Source organism: Cynocephalus volans, chromosome 1 (genome assembly GCF_027409185.1).
Source record: "Cynocephalus volans isolate mCynVol1 chromosome 1, mCynVol1.pri, whole genome shotgun sequence".
Classification (NCBI taxonomy): Eukaryota; Metazoa; Chordata; class Mammalia; order Dermoptera; family Cynocephalidae; genus Cynocephalus; species Cynocephalus volans.
Genome location: NC_084460.1, coordinates 43,993,081 through 44,011,552, shown reverse-complemented (window position 1 = coordinate 44,011,552; position 18,472 = coordinate 43,993,081). Strand labels below are relative to the sequence as shown.

The following is an 18,472-nucleotide window of genomic DNA, read 5'->3' as shown; positions in this document are numbered from 1 at the left end:
TGACCCTACATCTTCTGATTCAAACATAGGATGCTTGATTATCACTTGGACATAGTCTTTGTGCCTTGGACAATCCCGATCCTGTCTTAGTTTTCAGTTTTCCATCTTCATTTTATTTGATCACTTATACCTCACCTTTTGAAAATGCAACATGTTGTTAGATAAAATATAAAGTTACAGAACAATATGTGTCGCATAGTGCCATTTTTTTCCAGTAATAAAATATTCATATAAAAGTCGGCTTGGATATGCCATAAAATGTTGACAGAACTTATCTCTGGGTATGGCATGAGAGGGAATTTTTTTTCTCCTCAGTACTATCCCCTATTTTCTAATTTTGTTCTAATAAACACGCATTATTTGTGTAATAAAAGTTTTCAAAAAAAGGAAATTTTATTTTCCCTCTTGTATGTATCTGTATTTTCTAAGTTTTCTACCAGGAAGAGGCATTTCTGGACTGGCCAGTTAGCTCAGTTAGAGCACAGCCTTATGACACCAAGGTGACAGGTTCAGATCCCCATACCAAAAGAAAAAAAAGTTAAAAAAAAATTATTGGCCTGCAACCTTCAAAAGTGTCAAGGACAAGAAAGTCAAGGGAAGTCTGAGAAATGTTTTCAACTGAAAGAGACAGACAACTGAATGCAATGTGTGATTCTGATCACAAAGATAATTTTCACTGTAGAGGTCATTAATGGATGGATTGGCAATACTTGATAGGAATCTGAGAACTAGATGATAGTAACGTATTATATTAATTTTTGTTTTGTTGGCAGCTGGCCAGTACTGCATGGCACCTTGGGGTTATAAGGCTGTGCTGTAACCAGCTGAGCTAATCGGCCAGCCCTATTAATTTTTTATTCTGATGGTTGTATCATGTAGAAGAATGTACTTGTTGTAGGAGAAACCCACTAAAATATTTGCGAGTGATGAGGCTTCAAGTCAACATTTATTCTCCAATGTTCAGAACAACAAAAAAACCTATTTGAACCACACAACGTTTCTGTAAGTTTGAGATATTTTTAAAAAATGTAAACACTAATTTCCAATGAGGTTTTATACTTTCTCAATTGACTCAATTGACTTACTTTAACATTAATTTTTCCTTCACTTTACAATGTTCCTTATATCTCATTGAATATGAATAAGATTTGCCATTTATTTGTCACTAAATTCTTCATACATGTGTCACGCCATGCATAAAGAACCCTGTAAGTTAGGGCAGCACTTAGGGTTCGTTGATTGCAAGCAACAGAAAGCAGCACTGGCTAACTCAAGCAGGGAAAGGAATTTACTGGAAGGATATTATATGGCAGGCTCTGTTGGAAACAGCTACTCCACTTAATAAAGGTATGATGATCTTGGGCAAATATCTACTCTGTGCCTCAGTTTCTGCATCCATAAAATGGAGAAAATTATAGTATGTACCTCATAGGATTGTTGTGAGGGTTAAATTAATTAATACATATAAAGCACTTAAAACACTACCTGTCATGTAGTTAATGTTCCATAAATGTTATTTATTATCATTTAGGATTGTCCAAAGAAGGCAATGAATGGGCTTGCCGGTTAGCTCAGCTGGTTAGAGTGTGGTGCTAATAACACCAAGGTCCAGTGTTCAATCCCTGTATGGGCCAGCCACCTAAAAAAAAAAAAACAAGAAGCCAGTGAGTGGTCAATTCAGGATTTGAATCCAAGTTCATCTGCGTCCAAACCTTGGGGTCCTCACCGTGACAACCCTTTATCACAACATTCGCTGAACCATGATTCTCCCTCTTTTCACCTAAGTGTTGATGAAAACCAAGGGACGTTCCTTGTCCCATCTCACCACCAGAAACTTCCTGTATTCTGCTGGGGCTTGTAAACAAAAACTTGTTTAGCCGGCTGTTCCCTTTCAGAGGCCCTGTCCAGGCCTACAGCCTCCAATCATTTTTGCTTCACTGGTATGCTTTGTTTGCCTTGGGTAATGTTATTCTTTTAAGTATGGAGGACATTTTTTCTAAGTCATACTGTCCCTGATGCAGGCATGCAACAGCTGCAGCTGTGGTGTAACATGCTTGCTTCATGCAATGTCTGTCTGCCTTGTCTCTAAGCATTAGCTGTCTTTCTGATATTTGATGGAAAGTATCAGGTCAATATCTGAAAAAGTAATGCAATTCTCTGGAAGGTGCTGAATTGATCATGTTGATTTTTTAAAAATTTTATGTATTTTATGGTGTTTTGACATCCTCCAAAGCATTGTCAGCTTGGGAGAGATTACCCTTCCTAGGACTAGCCAGTTCTTAGAGAGCAAAAGGCTAAACTGGAAGCATGTATTTCATATGCAAACCAACCATCCCCTTATCTAACTCACACACCAAGTTAGTGTTTCCCCTGCCCTAAATCATCCCAGGACCAGGTACCAGGTGACCAGAGACCAACTCTATAGCCCAAAGCCCTCTGGAATGATTCAAACTGGCCAATCTTAAACTATTCACTCTGCTCTCCCTTGCCTTTCCCATGGGGGCCCCAATAAAGGCTCTGGCTCAGGCTTTCCCCTCCTGTCTTCTGCCACCTGACCAAAACCCAGTGCTTTCCCTTTGGCCCTATGTGACGTACAGTGACCCTTCTGTGGGAGCCGTGAGCATAATAAACTTCTTCCTTGCAAATTGTGTTCTCATTTCCTCCTGTAGCTGCACCAACTTTATCATACCATATCCAACATTTACATTCTTAGAACAGGTGTTATGAACTGATTTTTTTTCTAAAAAATGTTGATTTACATTTATTTCTTTTTTAAATTTATTACTTATTTATTAACACTATTAATAATATATGTTAATTATACCTCAATAAAAATTTGTGGTACAAAACACTGTTTTATAAGATTATTAAAGAATTTTTGAGAAAGGCAAAAGATAACACTTATATTCAACCATTTCAACAAAACCATCACTTTTGTTTTCCAGTCTTCCTTCCTTTTTTTTTTTTCTTTTCTTTTCTTTTCTTTTTTTTTTTTTTGGTGGCTGGCTGGCATGGGGATCTGAACCCTTGACCTTGGTGCAGTCTTCCTTCTAACTTTGCTCCATATGCATTTCACTCTTTCTATAATTAATAAGAATAATATTAATAATTTTCACTAATTACAGTACTCAGAATGATATTAAAAAATTTCACTAATTACAAGACACTTTCACGTATCTCATCTTGAGACCTTATGAAGACAGAAAACGAGTGGCCAGATAAGTAAGATGAAAACTAGAAGAGAGTAGGGTCCAGAAGCCCACAGAAGAGACTATTTCTAGAAGGGAGTGATGAACCATGTCAAATGCTGCTGAAAGATCAAGCAGCAAGAGATCTGAAAATGCCCATTGGATTTAGTGACAAATTTTAGTACAGTAAATACTTTACCAAATACTTCCTTCCCTTTTGACTATAAAGGAAAGGAAGAAAATGGGGTAAAGGTGGAAGGCAAATGGGACTAAGCATTTTTTTGTTTGTTTTGTTTTGCTTTTGTTTTTTTCCCTTGTCTTAAGATCAAGGAATTGTGCTGTCATGTCTTCTTTCCCCTGGTAAGATAGATTTGAGAGTGTTTAAACAAAGATTGGAAGGATCTAGTTGAGAGCAAATGTTTAGCTATTCAAAAGAGAATATGAATCATTCTCTCTTTGGTTAAAGTCACTTGCTTAAGGACACTATGTCAGGTTCACATGAAGGAGAGGAGGTGATAGGATTGGCCTGGACAGTAGAGACATCAACTATCTATGATAAGAGGAAAAAGAATGGTTCAGTTGTAGGTGGATTATTGTTTTGTTCTGGGAAGGTAAGTGAATTTTCTGATATACACCCTGTCAAAGCAAATAGTGATGGTTTTGATAGACAAGTGCAATCAAAATACAAATGGTTAGGAGAGTTTAGAGTATTGGAAAGAGTGTTCTTGAAATGATGGACCATAAAATATCACTGAATAAGAAAAGGCATGAAGGATGGAGATAGCTGATGGAAGAGATTAGATAGGAAAATAGACTGGAGTTCTGATGAGTCAGAAGAAGAAGGGTCTTTAGTGAATCACTGAATATAGAACATGGAAGGTTGTGGCCAGAGTGCAGAATGATGTTTTGGATATATTTGTTTTTTATATGAAGACCTAGAGTTTGGCTATAAGGATGAGTGGCTGAAGTGGAATGAAAGAGAAAAGCATGGAAAATGAGAAGGTCCTACAACTGAATGGCCAGGTCTTGGATTGGTTGTCTGTGTGAATGAAAAAAATGGGCAAAAGACATGAAAAAAAAGGTAACTGTGTGCTGATAAACATATTCATTAATTTGATTGGGGTAATCATTTCACGATGTGCACTTAAGTTGTGATATTGGTTCCCTTGAATATACACTGTTTTTCTATATCAATTATACCTCAATAAAGCTGGAGAAACAAACAAACAAACAAAATTTCTACAAAGAAGATATGCAAATGGCGAAAAAGCCCATGAAAAGATGTTCAACATCATTAGTCATCAGGGAATGCAAATCAAAACCATGAAATACCACTTTACACCCATTAGGATGACTATAATCAAAAAATGAAAAATAAAAATTGTTGGCAAAGATGTGGAAAATTCAGGCCCTCATACATTGTCAGTGGGAATATAAAATGGTTCAGCTGCTGTTGAAGACAGTTCCCCAAAAAGGTAAACAAATATTTTGGGGTGGGGGTGCAGCCCGCCAGTACAGGGATTGAACTCTGGACCTGGGTGTTATTAGCACTAAGCTCTAACCAGCTGAGCTAAACGGTCAGCTCTATAAACATAAAGTTACCATAGGAACCAATAATTCCACTCCTAGGCAAAAGAACTAAAAACAGGTACTCAAGCAAATTTTTGTACATGAATGTTCGCAGAAGCACTATTCACAATAGCCAGATTGTGAATTTTGGAAACAGGTGGAAAAAACCTGAATGTCCATTAATAAGTGAATAAGTTAACAAATTGTGGTACATCCATACAATGGAATATTACTCAGCCATAAAAAGGAACAAAGTATTGATACATGCCACAATGGGGATGAACCTTAAAAACATTATGCTAAGTGGCAGAAGCCAGACGCAAAAGGTAATATTGCATAATTCCATTTATACGAAGTGTCCAGAATAGGTAAATTCATAGTAACAGAAAGCAGATTGGCAATTTCCAGAAGTCTGGAGGAGGGAGAGAATGGGTAGTAACTGCTTAATGGGTGCTAGGTTTCCTTTTAAAGTGATTAAAATGTTTTGGAACTAGATAAATGTCATGGTTGCACAACAATGTGAATTTGCTAAATGCCACTACTGAATTGTTCACTACAAAATATTTAATTTTATGTTATGTGAATTCCACCTCAATAAATAATAAAAAAAGAAAAATTAAGGGGAAGAGTTCCAGTATTAGGGATGATAGAAAAGTCATTTACCATTTATCAAGATACAAGCAAAATTTTTTAACCAAGAAAAGCAATGCATGATTATAAGTGTTCTCACTGTTAACAGTAATTCAAATAAAACACAAAGTTCTAAGTGCCAAATTCCTTTTCCACCATGTAAATAAATTCAATGTCAGGAAAACAGTTGTGTGCTTTTTGACATCTCTAGAGTTTGAAAACCTAGTGATGTAGAATTTTTCCTCACCACTAGGAGGAGGAGAAGGGGGAGGAGAGACAGGAGAAAGTAAGAAAAAAGTTGGCTTCCCATCTAAGTGTGAAGTAGTTAAGAAACACATTTTCCCCATGGTATGATAAAGAATTTTGTTTCTGAAGGACAACAATTTCTAGTCTAGCCTTCTATACCCAGCCAAATTATCCAAGAAGTGTGAGAATAGAATACACACCTTTCCAGATACATAAGGTATCAGAAATTTCTCTTCCATGCCCCTTTCTCAGGAAGTGAGTGGAGTGCAAGGGAGAAAACCTTGCAAAAGGAACTCATAGAACCCAGGAAACAAGAGATCCAGCTCAGGAAAGAGGCAAAAGCAAGAGCCAGTGCCTTAGCTGCCCAGCAAGTCTAGAGAGAAGTTGGTCCCAATTACAATAGGAGATCACAGAATTACAGGGTCAGGGACATCTGCAAGAAAAAAAAAAAGAAAGAAATTTATAGATTTCCTGATGGTTTTGAATCTATTAAGAGGAAATTTTTTTATTTCTGTCAGAGATTTTGTAGATCAACTGGTGATAAGTACATAGAAAACTGAGTGTAGCTGATTTGTTGAACAGATGGGGCCCATGGGGTGTAGGCAGAAAACAAGTTTATCCAAGTTTATTCTTGGATGCAAAGTTTATTCTTTGCATACTCAATTTGTCTCTGTAAAGTCAGTTCTTCCCCGCACCCTTGAAAAGTCTAGGGCAAGTCCCATGGCTTTTTTAGTCACTCTCAGGTAATAAAATTCTTTCAGTCACTCAAAACCTCCAAACAGTCTCAGTTCAGTAATTAAAAAGTCCATTCCCGTGCATTAACCTGAACTATATTAAACTGCCATTTCTGTGAGTTGGAAATAGCTGGATATTGGTAATTTTATTTGATTCACTCTAGTAAGAGTCAAAATTTCCAAATTCATTTAAAGTTAAATCATCTCTCCTTCCACCACTTAGGCCTGCTTTGGACTGGCCACCTGAGGTAAAAAAGGGAGGCCTGGTGGGCTTCTCTATTTCCCTACCCAGGCCTCCCACAACCCCCCTCCACCCACGAGGCTGCCTCTGGCTCCTCTAGGACAGAAGGGGGCTGTGGAGGCAGGAGAGAAAAGAGGCAGAGTGGGCAATCTTTGACCTTGGCAGGCATTTACAGAGGACTCTTCCTCTCCCAGGGTGCTTTTGGCTTTTGCAAGTTCCTCAGAGACACTCCTCCAGCCTACACCACTCTGTTCCATGTGTGGGGCTTCACTCTACCTTAAGTCCCCTTGATTCGATGCATCTTAGAACTTTTCACCTGAAGCCCCATCTTGTTTGGGTGGCCATTTACAATCCCACCCTCAGCCCCCACACGGGCATTTAGTCTCTTTTGACTGAGGTCCCACCTTTGGGCAAACCTCTTAGGCAAGATTCAAGCTGGTGTTTCTCCAGCATGGCCCGATCTGGGCCTCCAGACACTGTCATGCACCCATGAACACCATCTCCCTTTCTCTCTCCCCCACCAGGGCAGCTAGCCAACCACAGTTCCTTTCCTTTACACTCCTTGGGCATGACGCAGACCACACTCACCTGTGTGGCCTGAGCTTCGGGAGACACAGCTCGAGTTCTTCAAGAGGGCTCACTAAAATGCCTTTCTTCAGTCTTGAGGTGAGGGAAAAGCCCCCCACCCCATCCTTACAAGGTTATTGGGTATAATCACAGCTCATCAACAGCTCTCTCCAAACATTGTCTTTGATATCTGAAAATTTCAACCTTAACCATTTTATGCTCTCAAATGGATGAGGGACAAAGGGTACAAAATCAGAATTTTTAAAAAATTTAGTAGACTTTATTTTTTAGAGCAGTTTTAGGTTCACAGCAAAATTGAGAGGAAGTTACAGAGAGTTTCCATATACCTCCTGTGCCCACACATGCACAGTCTGCCTCACTATCAACATCCCCCACCAGAGTGGTATATTTGTTAAAATCGATGAACTTACATTGACACATCATTATCACCCAGAGTCCATAGTTTACACTAGGGTTTGTTTTGGGTGTTGTTCATTTTATAGGTTTGGACAGATGTATAATAACATGTATTACAGAGTAGTTTCACTGCCCTAAAAACCCTCTGTCCTCTGCCTATTCATCCCTCCCTCCATCCTATCCCCTGGCAACCCCTGACCTTTTAACTGCCTCTGTGGTTTTGGTTTTTCTAGAATGTCACTTAATTGCAGTCGTACAGCATGTATGTAGTCTTTTCAAATTGGTTTCTTACACCTAGTAATATGCATTTAGGTTTCCTCCATGTCTTTTCATGGCTTGATAACTCATTTCTTTTTTTTTTTTTAAAAGATGACCGGTAAGGGGATCTCAACCCTTGACTTGGTGTTGTCAGCACCACGCTCAACCAGCGAGCTAACCAGCCACCCCTATATAGGATCCGAACCCGTGGCCTTGGTGTTATCAGCACCGCACTCTGCTGAGTGAGCCACAGGCCGGGCCTGATAACTCATTTCTTTTTAACACTGAATAATATTCCATTGTCTGGATATACCACAGTTTATCCATTTACCCACTGAAGGACCTCTTGGTTGCTTCCAAGTTTTGGCAATTACGATTGCTGTACCCAGTTTTTAATCACTTCTTTTACAAATCCTGCCTAGGTGGTCTTATCTTGGAATGGGAAAATAGCTGAAACTGAGACAGTTCCCTCTGAAGATCCTGTTACACAAGAAAATGAAAAAACAAGTTATATGAGAAATGAAATGTAACCAAAATACCCTGCATGGTTCAGAGATGAATACTACTTATATAGTGATAATAATGTAAATATTAAATATTTATTGCACCAAAAATTATAGTGTAAAGATATTGAAAGGATGGGAGAAGGAGAAATTTGTATGCTGGAGAGCGTGGAGACAGGACTAAGAGAAATAAATTCTTATATTCCACAGTGGACAATCAGCAGAAGAGATCTAAAATGGAAAAATTGGCATGCCATTTAGAAATATGAAGAAAGATACCAGAAGAAAGTTGAAAGTGGGTGGGTGGGTATTTTTTTTCATGATGAACTTTTAAAAACTATTTGACTTTTTAAACTATGGACACATATTACTTTGATTAAGAAATTTAATTTTAAAAACTATGTAATAAAACATAGAGGGGTGGCCAGTTAGTTCAGCTAGTTAGATCGTAGTGCTAACACCAAGATCAAGGGTTTGGATCCCTGTACTAGCCAGCCACCAAACAAACAAACAAATAAAACAAAACAACAACAACCTCCCCCCACCAAAATTATCTAGGGACTAGGTAATATTTGAATATAACAAGAGCACTTGTGCTCGTAATGAGTAATAATTTGCATGAAGCTGAAAGTTCTTTTGCATGACCAAAAAGCTTTCTACCATTACGGGGAGAATGACTCTCTTTAGCCTTCTGCCTCCAGTGTAATATGAAAGAATGACTCTCTTTAGCCTTCTGCCTCCAGTGTAATATGAAAATACACCCTCCTGTTTTCAAATAACATTGAGTAGCAATGGATTCTCTCACAGGATCATTTAAAACTTACATCGTTAAGAGATTTGTTTTTCCCACTGGTTTACTTGGTATTAAATTTGAGAAATAAACAGGTCAGCTAAGCCAACAGGGGCTGCCTTGTTGACCTAGAAATAATTCATGATATGTACTTCTTACTTCATCTACCCAGAGCCTTTACACCCCTGTACAAAATCCTGTCAAGATTTTTTAGGGCAGTGGGTGAAAGAAAAAGACCAGGAGAGAAAAACAGATATACTCTCCATGAGGGCACCTGTCTTGTTCACCTCAGTATTCTTACTGCTTGGTTCATAGTTAATGTTCAGTAAATAGCTAAAAATCTATTGAATGAATCAATGAGTGACTGCCACTCCCCACTTTCCCAAGGTCTGTGAGCATTAGAATAAGGTTATCGTAAGTGATTGCTATAGTTCATAGATCTATGAAAAATCAACAGGTGAGACAGCCCTTAGAAAACAGTACCTCATGGATGTTTTGGGAAACAGCCAATTAAAAATATAGAAAATGTAATTATATGAGGAGATATGCAAGAATGTTGATAACAGCATTATTTACAATAGCAACAAATGACACAAACCTAAATGTCCCTCAATAGAAGGCTGGGTAAATACAAGATGGCATATCCACTTTATGGTTTGCTGTATAGCGGTGAAATTGAATGAATTACAGCTGCGTATATAAATATAAATGAACCACCCAGAATTTGTATAAATATAAATGAACCGCCCAGAATATAATATTGAGGGAAAAAAGCAACTCATAGAGGAGTTCAAATAGTATGACACTATTTATATAAAGTTTTAAGATATACAAAACAATATTTTTTAGCAAGCCTTCATTTGCAGGAAAAGTATAAAAAAAGTATAAGTATTATAGAAATAATAAACATCAAGTATTAAATGAATGAATATGCTTTTTAAAAGTACCGCCCCCAATATGAAGATGTTTTCTTCTCTCTCTTTTTAAAATTTTGTTTGGTTTTCTTGAAGATGTTTTCTTAAAAAATAAAGCATTTTATTTATTCTTTTGGCAGCTGGCTGGTAAGGGGAACTGAACCGTTGATCTTGTGTTATAAGGTTGTGCTCTAACCAACCGAGCTAACTGGCCAGCGCTTTATTTTTGAATAGGTCATTATTTCTTCACATTCAAAAGAATACTAAAAGGTATATTTGAATGAAAGTTCTCTTTCCCACCTCATTCCTTGCTACTCAGTTCTTCTCTCCAGAGGCCAATACTGTTATCACTTTCTTCTACATCATTCTAGACCTGTGTTCTGCACCTGCCACACATTTTCTGTCTTTTTTTTCTTGATCAGTCTGGTTAGAGGTTTATCAATTTTACTGATGTTTCCCCCCAGAGAACTAGCTTTTGGGTTCATGTTTTTTCTCTGTTGTTTTACTGCTTTCAATTTCATTGATGTCTGCTCTTGCATGTATTGTTTCTTTCCTTTTACTTGCTTTGGGTTTAATTTGATCTTTTTTCTAGTTTCATAAGGTGGAAATGTAGATTACTAATTTGAACTTTTTCTCTTTTCTGATGTAAGTATTTAATGACACAGCTTTCCCTCTGAGTATTGTTGTATCCCCAGATTTTTGCTATGTTGTAATTTCATTTTCATTCAGTTCACAATACTTTAAAATTTCCCATCCCTGTGAGAAATACATTTACCAACTAGAGTACAGTATTTATGTGCCAATCTTTTTGCCTTTAGCCTTAGCCAATTACAACAGCATTTTCCTGCTGATAACACCAAGGTCCAGGGTTTATCCCTGTACAAGCCAGCCAGCAAAAAAAAAGATAAAACACTGTTTCCCAAAGTTAATTAGGTCAGCTCCTTTTTCCCCCCACCCTGCCATCAGTGAGATTCATTTGTCATAGTCTTCATTCCATCCTGGGATTCTTGGACATCCTTGTCGATTTTTAAACATTTGCATACAGTAATGTTTACTCTGCAAGGATTCTGAAATATGCAGAGTCGTGAATCACCATTTCAGTGGCATACAGAACAATTTAATCACCCAAACATCTAAAAATTCTTCTGTGTAGCCTTACTGTAGTCAATTACCTTTCCCTTCCCCAACCCCTGACAACCACTGATCTGTTTTCTGGCCTTATAAATTTGCCTTTTTCAGAATGTCATATAAATGGAAGCAAACACTATCTAGGCTTTTGGGTCTAGTTTTTTCATCTAGAGAGATGTAATTAATATTCATCCATGTTGGTTCAAGAACATAGGTCCTGATCCTCGTTATTGCTGAGTAGTATTCTACTGTACAGATGTACCAGATTTGTTTATCCATTCACCTGTTAAAGGACATTTTGGTTGTTCCCAGGTTTTGGCTATTATGAGTAAAGCTACAATAAACATTAATGTAACGTTTTAGTGTGAACATAAATTTTCAATTCACTGTGTTAACATCTAGGACTGGGTTGTATGGCAAGTGTATGTTTAACTTCATAAGAAACTGCCAAAATGTCTTCCCAAGTGGTACCATCTTTCATTCACATCAGCATTAAATAAGAGTTTCTGTTGCTCTGCATTTTCCCATTTGGTGTTGTCCGTTTACTTTTTTTTTATTTTAGCCATTCTAATAAGTGTGTAATGGTATCTCATTATGTTGTGAGTGTTTTATTTGTATCTCTGCAATGACACCTTTTCATATGCTTATTTGCCACCATATATCTTTATAAACTTCTTTGGTGAAGTGTCTGTTCAGATCTTTGGCCCGTTTTTTTCTTTTTTCTTTCTTGGGTTGTTTGTTTTCTTGTTAAGTTTTAAGAGTTCTTAATATATTCCAGATACAAGTTCTTTATCAGATATGTGATTTGCAAATACTTTTCCCAAGTCTGTGGCTTGTTTTTCGTTCTCTTTCCTCATTCCTTTCTTTTTAAACCACTGATTGTTATTCCACTGTATGAATGTGTCACAACTTATTTAGCCAATCTTAGGTTGATGGATATTGATATTATTTCCAAACTTTTGCCATTACAAACTATCCTTCCATTAACATTCTTGAGTTAATGTTATTTTTTTTCTTTTTCTTTTTTTTGGCAGCTGGCTGGTACGCTGTTCTCTCTCTCTCTCCTCTTTCTTCCTTTTTCTTGTGGCTGGCCAGTACACGTGTTTGTCATTTTTTTTTTTTCCTTTTCCATAAACTGTGTGTTGCTGTCTTTTATCCATTTTTCTATTGGGTTGTTAATCTTTTTGTTATTCATATGAGCTCTTACATTTGATAAAGTTTGCCTTTTCTGTGATTGATATGCAATTTTTTTTTCCAGTTTGTCATTTGTCTTTTTACTGCTGTATTAGTCCATTTCTGTTGCTTATAACAAAATATACAGAACTGGGTACTTTGTAAGAAAACGAAATTTATTGCCTACAGTTTCAAAGGCTGGGAAGTCCAAAGACCCGCCTACTTGCCATTTCCACTTGAATGTCTACAAGGTGAAACTCAAAGTGTCGGGAAAAATTCTTGTCTTCTGGAAATCTAGCAGTCACTCTTTTTTTTTTTTTTTTTTTTTGGGTGAGTCTTCAGCCAAGATAGCAGAAGAGATGGTTTATTGTACATGTTTCTCTTGGCCACAACTGACTTTGGAACACATCTGGTGAGGGTATTGGTGGTGGTGACAGTGAGCCCGGGATCTCACATGGCAGAAATAGTGGAGCAGAGAGAGAGAGGCTCTCATGTGCTCTCCTTTTAAAGCCCTCAGAACCACTCCCCTGACCACCATTATTAATCCTTTCGTTATGGCTTAGTCCTGCAATCTAATCACCTCTTCAAGGCCCCACCTTTCAATAACTGTAATAGGATTTCCCATCTCTTAACACTGTCACAGTAGGGGTCAAGTTTTGGGGGACACTCAATCCAAGGTAACTGCCTATGACTTTTTTATTTTTATGAAGTCAAATGAATTTTTTCTTTTAAGTGTTCTGGATTTTGGTCTTCTCCACTGCAGAGTTATAAAATATTTTTTCCAGGGATTCTTTTCATACTTTTATGGTTTCCTTTTTTTCCATTTATTTTATTTTATTTTACTTTAAAAGATGACGGGTAAGGGGATCTTAACCCTTGACTTGGTGTTGTCAGCACCACGCTCTCCCAAGTAAGCTAACCGGCCATCCCTATATAGGGATCTGAACCCATGGCCTTGGTGTTATCAGCACCACACTCTCCCAAGTGAGCCACAGGCCGGCCCTTCTTTTTTCCCATTTAAATCCTTGATCCATTTAATATCTTTCCTGATATACGATACGAAGTATAGATTTCACTTTCCGCCCCAAAGGCTACCTTGCTGTCCTAACCATTTATTGAATAAAATCCATCTTTTCCTCACTGATTTGAAATACCACTTTTGGGTGGCCAGTTAGCTCACTTGGGAGAGCATGGTGCTGTTAACACCAAGGTCAAGGGTTCAGATCCCCATACTGGCCAGCCACCAAAAATAAAATAAAAACAAACAAACAAATCTGAAATACCACTTTTACTGAATATTAAATTCTTACACATGTTTGGTTCTATCTGAGAATTTCTCTTCCACTGACTTGTGGAACTAATCAGGCACTAGCACTAACTGTTTTAATTAGTAACACTTTATAACATGTTTGCTGCTGTGTCAGGCATTTTCAGAAAGTACCTGGCTATGTTTTCTTGTTAATTTTTCCATAAGAATTTTAGATATGGCTCATCATAAATTTCCATCAACTGCTGAAAAACCATGGCTCATCATTTTTTTCCAAAGCAAAACCCTGTTTGTGTTTTTATTGGGATGTCATTAAATGTCTTGATTAATTCATATCTTAAGATGTGGAGCCTTCCTGTCAAGGACATAGTTTATATTTTGGCAGCTGACTGGTACAGGGATCAAACCCTGGACCTTGGTGTTATCAGCACCACACTCTAACCAACTGGTCTATAACCAATCAGCCAGCCCTATATTTCTCTTTGTTCAAGCCTTTTTCTGTGTCCTTCTGCGGAATAAAAATTTTTTTTCACACAAATTGTGCGTATTTCTTGTAAAGTTTATTCCTAGGAATTTCTTTTTTCATTGCTTTATAAATGGGATCTTCTACTATATCTTCTAACTGTTGTCCCACTAAGATTCTGTAATAGTCCTAGGGGAGCAGTCTACCTTAAATAAGCTTAAGAATTACAAATCTAGACCAGTGAATAGTTCTCAACCTTGTTTCCCCATGCAACACATATCACAGATGACTCTGACATACACTAATTACTCCTACAGGTGTCTGCTGCTTTCAAGGGACTCCAGCAGAGATAAGCCACGCTGTGGTTTTTCAGCAGTTGATGGAAATTTATCATATACTTGCTGTGTTCCCAGCACTGTGTTAGGAGCCATGGACACCATTGTGATCAAGACAGCCTGAGTCCATACAAGAGGACATGGAAGTGGACTGCCTAGTCGCAGCCAAACAGAGATACTCAGCAAATAATTGAATAATTATAAGGGTGCAAAATTCTGCTAAGAGGCTATAAGAGTGAAGCAGAGATAATTCATCAAGTGGTAATATCCCTTAACACCCGCACCCAAGGCTTCAATTACCTTGCAAATGCCACTGACTCACATATTTTTGTCTCTAACCTTGACTTTCCTCTGAGCTCCAACCCTTCCTACTTGCCATTTCCACTTGAATGTCTACAAGGTGAAACTCAAAGTGTCTAGAAAAAATTCTTGTCTTCTAGAAATCTAGCAGTCATTCTTTTTTTTTTTTTTTTTTTGATTCTTCAGCCAAGACAGCAGAAGAGATGATTTATTATACATGTTACACTTGGCCACAACTGAGAACAGAACTAGCCTAGAATGTCACAGGTCCAAGGCAAAGGACAAACAGGGACTGTTCTGGGATGAGCAAGGTGGGTCTCTCAGAGGTGGTCTTGGCAATCAGATGGTGATGGAAATCCTAGATCCATTGTGAGACAAATTCTAGTCAGTAGCATGCAGTCCAACAACTTGTAGCAGCATCCCAGCCTCCAGCATTCCATATTTCTGCTCCTGTGGCCTTCATGGTGCACAAACTAGCCATTGACCTGGATCTCTGCCTCATCTTTCTTCATGCTTCAGCCTGTGCATTTGCTTCTTCCGCCACTTGGCTTTCATGGCGCAGAGGTTTCTAAGAAGATGGTGCTAAGGCTGAGAGTAGCGGTCATTCTTGATACTTCTCTTACCCTTCCCTCCACTCCCCCCACGCACATCCATGTTCTGTACACTCTCCTGAGTAACTCTTGAACCCATGTATTTCTTTCCCATGTCCACCATCACCTAAATCCAGGCCACCATCCTCCCTCATCTGGATGACAATGGCAGCCACCTCACTGAGCCCCACTTGGATCTCCCTCCAGTCCCTCTCTCCACAGACTGGCCAGAGGATCTTTGCAAAACTCAAATATGACCATCTCACTTCCTGTTTAAAACTCTCCAGATGCTTGTCATTGCTATTAAAATAGAGACGGAGCTCCTTACCAAGATCTATGAGCAAGGCATTGTCTGGCCTTTGTCGGCCTCCAGCCTCATCTTAAATGATACTTCCATCTGCTCTGAGTGGCAGCCATGCTGGCCTTTTCAGTTCTACAAAATGGGTGGTAGAGATCGTATTTTCCAAAGATTACTCAGCAGTATGTCCTGTCACATATGCTGTTCTTGATCTTTACACTCCCTGTCCAGGAGGTAGATTCCTTTTCCTTTGGATCTGGACAGGCTTGTGTTTCTTTTGTAGCCAATAAAGTACAAGGGATGTGGCTCTATGTGACGTCCAAGGCTAGGTCACATAAGGCAATACAGCTGTGCCTTGATGGCTGGAATACTTATTCTTGAAGACTTCAGCTGCTATGTAAACAACTCAACAGCCTTGAGGCCACCATAGCGTGAGGAAGATCAAATTAAACCACGCAGAGAGACCACAGGGATAGACCCTAAGGCCGCATAAAGAGAAAGAGATTCCCAGTCAGCCCCCTGCCACCCCCTCAACCCCCTATCCCTGGTACTCTAACCCCTGTGATCCCACTTGGGGCACCATCTGAGTATGACCACATGATGGGCCCCAAGTTAGAATCTCTCAGCCAAGCCCTTCCCAAATTCCTGACCCACAGAATCTATGAGCGATAATAAAATAATTGCTGTTCTTTTAAGCCATGAAGTTTGGGAGTGATTTGTTTTGTAGCAATAGTAATTGGAACCTGGGCCACATGCTGTCCTACCATAGGGCTTTGTATATACTTCCCCCACTGCTTGGAACATTTGCTGTAGCCTTTTTGCCTGGTTACCAACTATGTATCCTGCAGATCTTTGCTAAAGCTACAATGCTTTGGGATGCTCCTTCCCCAAATCTGAAGCTAGGGTTTTATAGCACCATATACTTTTCTTTCCTGTGCTTATCACAATTGCACTTTGGAGATTATTTGACCAGGGTCTCTCTGATGAGCCATCAGCTCCATATACCCATATTAGATCCATGCATTTACACAGTAGGGCAGGCACCACAAACTCAAATGTTAACAGGAACAGGAAAGTAACATAAATGAGAGATGTGGACAGGGTGGGGACTATGGTGAAATGAACAGAATATGCCCCACCTAGAGGGTGTAGCTGCAGGCTCTGTGCAGCCAAATCTGCCTCATTTTAAAAGTGATGACACAAAGCCAGATTATTATGTAAGTGTTAGAATGATACAAACCAATTAAAACTGAAAACAAAGAAGAGAGAAAAAGAGAAGAACAACAACAACAACCTGAAGATTTAACACTCCTTGTTTTGAGAACTACTCTTAACTTTCACTTTCTGTATCCAAGGAATTGTATTTAACCAAAGCATAGGTTAGCCATAGGACTGCTTGGGGTTCAGGAGTGGGTTACTTAGATTTGTTTTTCCTAGAGACTGTCAGTCAATTTCTCTTTCAGGGGCCTGAAGACCTCTTGATTCTCACCAAGTAATTAAGGAATTTTCTTTTTCTTGGGAAGAAGATTATAGTAAGAAATTGTGGGGCTGGCCGGTTAGCTCAGTTGGTTAGAGCGTGGTGTTACACCACCAAGGTCAAAGGTTCAGATCCCTGTACCAGCCAGCTGCCAAAAAAAAAGTAAGAAATTTTGACTATTAAGTATGTTACACTAAAATCTGTGTGTTCCTTCCCAGAAAGTAAAGAATGAGAACATGCAAAGCTCATAAAAGCCCTATGAGAAGTTGATTTTTATCTAAAACTCATACTTCTTATTTAATGTCTCTGTTAAAAAAAATAGAGGGATCTCCCCCACAATGTATGGAAGGAAAGTAGAAAATTGAGACTGGAAGTTGGAGGTGCACCACTTGGGTCCCCAGGGGTGACAGTAAAATCACCTTTGAAGAGATTGTCTGATTGTGCCCATGACCCAAGTTTGGGTTTAGGGAAACCTTTCTATGTCTGCTCCTTTACCTAAATGAGCTATGGGATCCACACTGCTTAGAAGTTAGAAAGAAAAAAAAAATCACTTTTAGCAGAGGGCTGGACATTATCTGAATGCCTTGGATGGAGATGGGGAAAGACCGTTCTGGTGTCCTCACTGCATTTTACAAGAAGCAAAGTAAGGAGACCTGGTCCAGAGAAAGGGGTCCTCCAAGGCTTGGACAAGGTTCCAAAGCATCGTTTGGAGGGGCCCCTTCAGCCACAGCATCTCATATTATAAACTTATACAAAGTCAACTATATTACCTTGGCAAGAAAGATTGAGCAATCATTAGTAAGAATGAGAGATGTTGAGGGGGAGCGGCAGAGAATAAATTATTTTAAATAGTGGGGAAGCATTTCCAGAGTGAGTTGGAGAGAGGAGCTCTGTGCACCTGCAGTTCCTTCCCTGATTCTCAGTTTCCTGGACTTCTTATAATGTGTGCATCAGTTCAGAGGTCGAATATCTTCCCTCCCCCACTCCCCAACCAACCTCCCATGTAAGAGGGCTGCTAAAAACCACTTAGTTAATCTAGAGCTGTAGTAATGAAAGCAGTAGCAATCTGGCACATGTCGCCTTTAATCTCACTTCAGAAGTTAACGATTTTACTTACTGTGTTTTACCCGACTAGAATGTAAGCTCCATGAGGGCAGGTATTTTTGTCTATTCACTACATTCTCAGCTCTTGAAGCAGTGAGCAGGCGTTGAATAAACCTTTACAGAAAGAAGGAGAAATTGAGGAAGAAGAGAAAGGGAAAGAGGCGGGAGAAAAGGAAGAACGGACAGAAAGAAGAAGAAAGTGGGGGAGGAAAGAAGACAGGACCGCTCTCAGCTCTGCCTCGGGTCCAGCGGGCAGCGCGCAACTCCCAGCAGAACTACA

At 38.9% G+C, this 18,472-nt stretch overlaps 1 long non-coding RNA gene across 1 annotated transcript; it reads right to left on the bottom strand.

Annotated features, from left to right (window-relative positions):
• Positions 1 to 1,552: 1,552 nt before the first annotated feature.
• LOC134372205 (uncharacterized) lies at positions 1,553 to 18,390 on the bottom strand. Its single transcript, XR_010022901.1, has 3 exons — positions 18,206 to 18,390; positions 5,834 to 6,066; positions 1,553 to 1,639 (listed from the first exon to the last, which is right to left on the bottom strand). It is a non-coding gene; the product is annotated as an uncharacterized LOC134372205 (long non-coding RNA).
• Positions 18,391 to 18,472: the final 82 nt, after the last annotated feature.